The sequence below is a fragment of the Patella vulgata genome, chromosome 1 (assembly GCF_932274485.2).
Source record: "Patella vulgata chromosome 1, xgPatVulg1.2, whole genome shotgun sequence".
NCBI lineage: Eukaryota > Metazoa > Mollusca > Gastropoda > Patellidae > Patella > Patella vulgata.
The window spans coordinates 918595-925134 of record NC_065879.2 but is presented as its reverse complement, the minus strand read 5'-3'; positions in this window follow the sequence as shown (position 1 = coordinate 925134).

Here is a 6540-nt window from a genome sequence, read left to right as displayed (position 1 = left end):
TACTAACCACAGATGGAGCAACATGTGGCCACACCTTGTTCAAAGGCAGGTATGAGGTTCACCCGGGAAATCTTTTCGCACTACATTTCGACGTAACCGACCTCCTAACTTTGTGGTTTCGATTGTACGTGACAAGGAGTGGGGGCGCCTGTCCAACGTCGTGTGTTTTCACTGGGTCCTCCGGTTTCCTCCCACTGCTAAAGACCCCAATACGCAAGCGAATTATTGAAATAAAATTGAACCATATGTTAGTCCCGAAATGACCTAGTTTGTGTCGAGTGGACGTTAAATCCCATCTCTCTCTCTCCCTTAACTGTAAATTTTACCTGTGAGGTTCTAGTTTCTATCTTAGATCGTAATTTACACCTAGATAAACACGAGACAAGTGGATAAACAAACTATAATTGGAGGGGGGGGGGGATACAGTCTTCGCTAACAAAGTGGTGGTGGTGTGTATGTGAAGGGTGGAGGGCGTAGTGGTTTTCGCGGGATTAACCAAATGAAAGAAATGAATGGGGGGGAGGGAGTAACCTGACAACCGGGCCGGGTTAATGTCATGGGATACTTGCATCTACAGTGAAATGATCGCATATTCCGTCCTGACCATTGCTTTAGGAATCTGACACCCGACTGTTCTGCTCCGACTGGGGTAATGAAGACGGGCATACGCCATACAGTGTGCTAGGAGGGAAATTTTGCCCGGACAGCGGCGCTACGGTCTATTCTTATATCGAATTCTAACTTCCAAGGGTTCTTTTACGTGCACGCCATTGTCTACACGGGAAAACCCTGATGACCTTTCTCGGCCAACGCTAGGATCGAACACGGAACCCTCTGGTTAGCGAGCCAGTGTCTTACCCACCGAACCACCGTGGCTCCCCACTTTAAATGTAGGACAACTTGAGACACACCTATTGTACGTTGTCTTTATGTGGGCCATCTATCTTCTGTCTGGTATGACGTCTCAGACGGTATAATTGCTTCTTCATTTTAGGTTGAGAAGAAAGCGCCATGATGAGAGATAACTTGAAGTATTTCTCATAATTTGTCTGATAATTTAAATATGGACCAATTCAGGTTCTCTCTTTTATCCTGGAAAGGTAAAGATTAAAGATGGCGACAATTATTAGAGTATTATGGAAATGTTGGGTTATTTTAGAATCTGAGAAAATGGTAAAATGTCTGTAACCGAGTTATTTACATAATAATATCAAGATATTTATGAGACATACGTGACTAGCTACAATATTGTCGCGCTAAACCGTGTTCAGCACTACAATTAATACAGTCTAAGAGGCCTTGCGCAAGTACAAATAGGTTCAAACGCACAATTGTCAACACATATCATTACAGTTTGTATTGAAATAATTAATTATATCACAAATAGTGAAGACTGGACCACTAAAATAGAATAGTTACCAAACAGTTTTTCTTTGTAATAATGCGTTCTACATTTTCGAAGCGATATTTCTTATAATGTACAAGCCGCCATAACACCACCCAGGTGAAATCTCGCCAAATATCGCATGTGTTAACCCCGCCCATCACTTCCCTTATAAGTCAGTGCTACTGTGTTTTTTTACGATGAATGCCATATATGGAAAGGGACGTATGATCACGTAAGGAGTGCGCATGCTATTTCCGGCTGGGCGGACATTTTAAGTTGGATAGGAGAGAAATTTTGCGTAGCAATTTGGGTTTCATCAAATCATATAATGAGGCCTATTCGGCAAGTCTTTACCATTATTTCAATGGGAATTGGGGTATTATATGTTAAGCTATGCGCAGTACAGTTTGGGGTCAGTTATGTGTAAATTAAGGGAGCTATAGGGCAGTAACATTTTTGTAGTCATTTGACTAAAATAATTGCTCAACTGAACTGTGGCTGGAGTAAGACGGAAGACATCAGTAGTGGGAACATTTCTAATACGATTAGATCTATTGTAGAATAGGCTTCCAGAGACTTATCGTCTCCCCCAAATTCTTAAACCTAACCCTGGATATAGCCCTTATGCTTATCCTAACCCACAATCTCGCCAACAATCACGTGCCCTAACCCTATTTACATCTCAGTGACCTTGACGAAAATTGAGCTGGCCTTAAGAAATAGATTTTGGTTATATTCGGCAGTCAAGTGGCGTGGTTTTGAGTCCCCGGTTGTACGTGACAAGTAATGTGGTCGCCTGTCCAACCTCGTGGGTTTTCTCAGTGTCCTTTGCTTTCCTCCCACTGCTAAACACCCTATTATTAGAGATTACAATAATAATTGAATGTAGAGTACCGGTAGGTGAAAACTTCGCTGTCCGGGTAATATGTCCCCTCCTATCATCCTATCATTTTACAGGTTTAAAACAGTTTCAGTAATACAGGGCAAGAACTAGATGAAGAGAAGACCTAGGCTATTCCACTTACCCCCCCCCCCCTCACGATTAGGGGAAGATACAGGTGTGTATTAAACACAATTGAACAAATCCCAGGACAACGAAGGGTTTTTTAAAACTATCGGCCCGTACGTCAAAGACAGTGTGCACCCTGGCCTGAGACCGGGTTGATCAAGAGGTCCTAGGTCCCAACCTGGCAAACCTATATGTAGATCCGGCACTGCAGTAATTACTTCCGGTGTTATGACCTTTGTTCACCATTCTAACGACAGGTGCTGTCATCATACTAAACATAGACTGTCTGTCTACAGGTAGCTCCGCTTAAAGTAGCTAAGTCTCTAACTCAGTATCATCCAAAATCTTCGACATTGAAAACACGATTTATTTGTCGGTTTAAATCAACATTGATGTTGTGATCTTACCGGGAAAAGATGGCCTTCTGATGTCCAATATTTAAGACATAATAAACATTTTACAATTGGTACACGAATCGTGTACCATAATGCGTTTCAGCGCTATTTGTAATAAAGGACTCGAAAAACGAGGCTAGGCATATTTCACAAGTCATGTCAAACGGTGACGCTATATTCTTATCTGGAGAGCATGCCCAATAAATACTATCGGCGTAGACTGGAATAACCAGACACTAGAGATTGAAATTCGATTGAGAATACTGGCATATTTCGCCGAACCTAACTGATTAGAAATTACAGTAAAAACAGAAACGATTGAATGTAAATCAATTTATATACATTCATATTACATTATTGTATGCGTTGCAACCCATTTTTGTCAATTTCTAGGTCCCAAATATTAGCGATTTAACTCCTTTAAGAACAGACACTAAGCTTGTTGGCCGAGATTTTTAAGTCCTAAATCAATGATTTTAGTCGAATACAGTAGGTATACTTCGAGAATTTTGTTGAGAATTTATTTTGCTTCCATTTAATAAAATTTTAAAAAGTTTATTTAGTCTTTGTGTGTATGATAGATGTGTAACAGAGTAGAAACGCATTACAAAACTGTATACTAATTTTTAGATATGGCGGCCATTTAGGACAGAGATCTATTCTCGAAGTATGAAGTAGAAGGTGCTCTGTATGCAGAATGATGCTGTCATCTGATCTACTGTAAAACTTTTTGAGCGTTTCAATAATTGAGAGCAACTTATATCATTTCTTCTAAAGTTATCGCCTTTAATTATATCGAACAAATCTTCGTATTTTACCAATGCGACAACCTTTTTTGCCAATACGACCACACTTTTAGCCAATGCGACCACCTTTAAGGCCTATCCGGCACGACTTAGAAGGCTTTGAGCGTAATGTCATAGTTAATGACTCATGGGCCAAACCAATGTCCCCCCCCAGCCATCGTCCCCGAATGCAATAAAAACCCGCTCGATTTCAATGGGATCAGTCCGTGAAACATTTATCGGTCGAATTGTATTAGTGGGATCAATGAAGGTCAATTAAAATACTACAGTTATTTGTACTACAGCTACGTCGTATCCCAATAAATTAGAAAGCACCGAGAACTTTTCCAATATAAACTATGCACTTTTCATTCGAAATTAGCGATTTTCACGCTTAACGACGTGGAGGGATATCAGTTAACCATATCCACGCTCAATGACATCAGGTTCAAAATACAATCTTGCGTAAAAAGTAGAAAACCAAAAGCAAAAGACAAGATTCTGATCTAAAAGGGATATTTTCGTGTAGGGTTCATTCAACTTTAAATCGTCCAAATTCTTCTTTCGTGGACAGAATTTCGACTTCCTATTGTCAAATTTTTACTGTCTAGTTTGTGGCAAGTTGTACGGATGTTGTTCACAAGAACTGTTTTAGAATTGTAGCTTGTCTTATGAAATACCTTAACTGTTCATTATCAACGCTGTGGTCGACAAAATCACCCATACTGAAAGGCGGGGCGATTAATAAAGGAACATCAAAGGGGGATTACTCGTCACTGACTAATTACCTATTGTCTTGTAAGTGGATTAACGCTTCAATTCCTTAATCCAGAAGCTTGATAATCGAGACTAAAGGTATTTGATGTCAGGTGAACGAGATTAAAGTTTGAATAACTATAATTAGTTTCAAGTTTAATCTCGGCAATTTTAATTAAAACGGTACGTGAGAACCATGTTTCTATGGTGACAAGGTGATATAAGTAATATATTTACCTGTAATACGTTGTTTTAAATACTGTGCAAGGATTTACCTGTGCAAGGATTAAATATTTATACACTTCATTGATAGAACTTTTAGAATCAACTTGGGTAAGTTCATTTTACCCTTTTGAAACATATTTTACCCTAATAAATCACATTTTACCCTAATAAATCACATTTTACAATAAATCACATTTGAATAATTCTTAAAACTCATTCCAAAACATGACCGCTGTGAATTTCCCCAAAATGGAGATATCCTATAAAATACGACGTGGATTCGCTTTTATTTGAGGGTTTAACATAACTAACTATATTTTCATAAAATAAATATATGGCACAATGAATGAATGAATGAAATAAAATGATGTTTAACGCCATGCCCACGAGCAAAAATGTTGCCCGGATAGTAATTGAATTCTAACTAACTATCCGGGTTTTTAACGGGTCTCGTTTTTTTATTCCATCCCAACTATAGGCACCGTCCTTGTCAGGTCCTCCGTCATGTATCGCTGTCCTTGTCTGGCCCTCCGTTCTGTATCACTGTCCTTGTCAGGTCCTCCGTCCTGCATCGCTGTCCTTGTCAGGTCCTCGGACCTGTATCACTGACAAGGGAGTAGTTATACATGATACGAATAACAAGTTACTGGCACGAATTGTAATAATTCTATATAACGTTACAGTAAGTAAACCCGTTATAACTAACTTATAATTCTGTATAACTGACATAATTCATTTAACTTTATTTTTAACCATTATGTGCACTCACAGAATATTCAAAAATAAGAAAATATGCTTTCAATCGTTGTTTTGATGGTGGGGTGGTCGTGTTGTTTAAAGCCAGTACTTTAGATCTGTTATTGAGTCAAGTGGGTCAAGTGGTCTACTAACGCATCTTCTTTAGATCCTAGGGTCTGTCATTGTGTCAAAGGAAGTGGCTTTAATCTCAGACATGTACACGACAAGGAGAAGGATCGCCTGGACAACCTCGTGCGCTGTCTCTCTCTCCCCCTCTCTCCCTCCCTTTTTACGGATACCTGCACTCGTAATTCATACCATTATTATTCATTTAAGAACAATTTTATAATTCGACCTGTACTAATATATAATACATGTAGCCTAATATAAAACTACGACTTTGGTTTTTTCTTTCATTTTTATATAAAATTTAAATTTATTTTGTCGAAGATTATGTTAAAAAGACAAGAATATCAATGATTAATTTGTGAAAACTATAAAATATTATTATAATCCGACATAAGATATGGCTAGGAAAGGAAGTGGGGATATTTCAGAAAGAATATTAGTTGGCACTGAGAGGAGAGAGTTGATAATGTCTTTGAATTGTACACCTCTGGACAATCAAAACCTCCCCAGAATTGGTTGTCATTCTCATTGTATACTTGGACCTGCCATTGAACATTACTGTTGGAGATTTATCTGTGATGGAGTGGATTTTATTTATATTCAAGAGAAGGTTATGTCATACGTGCCTATATACACATGACACCTTATCGGATAGTGGAGAAATCTACATAAATATAAAACATAATACTCTTAACAAACAATATGTATACAGTGTAGTTAAAGTAGCTAAGTCTCTAACTCAATATCATCCAAAATCTTCAACATTGAAAACACGATTTATTTGTCAAATTAAATCAACATTCATGTTGTGATCTTACCGGAAAAAGATGGGCTTTTGATATCTAATATTTAAGACAAAATAAACATTTTACCATTGGTACACGAATCGTGTACCATAATGAGCTTCAGCCCCAGTTGTATCAAGAGACTCGAGGGACGAGGCTAGACACATTGCACCAAATCAAACGGCGTATGTAGACTGGAATAACCAGACGCTAGAAATTTGCACTCGCTTGAGACTGCTGGCTTATTTCGCCGAACGTAACTGATTTGAAATTGGAGTAAAAACGGAAACCATTGAATGTAAATCAGTTTATATACATTCATACTACAGTA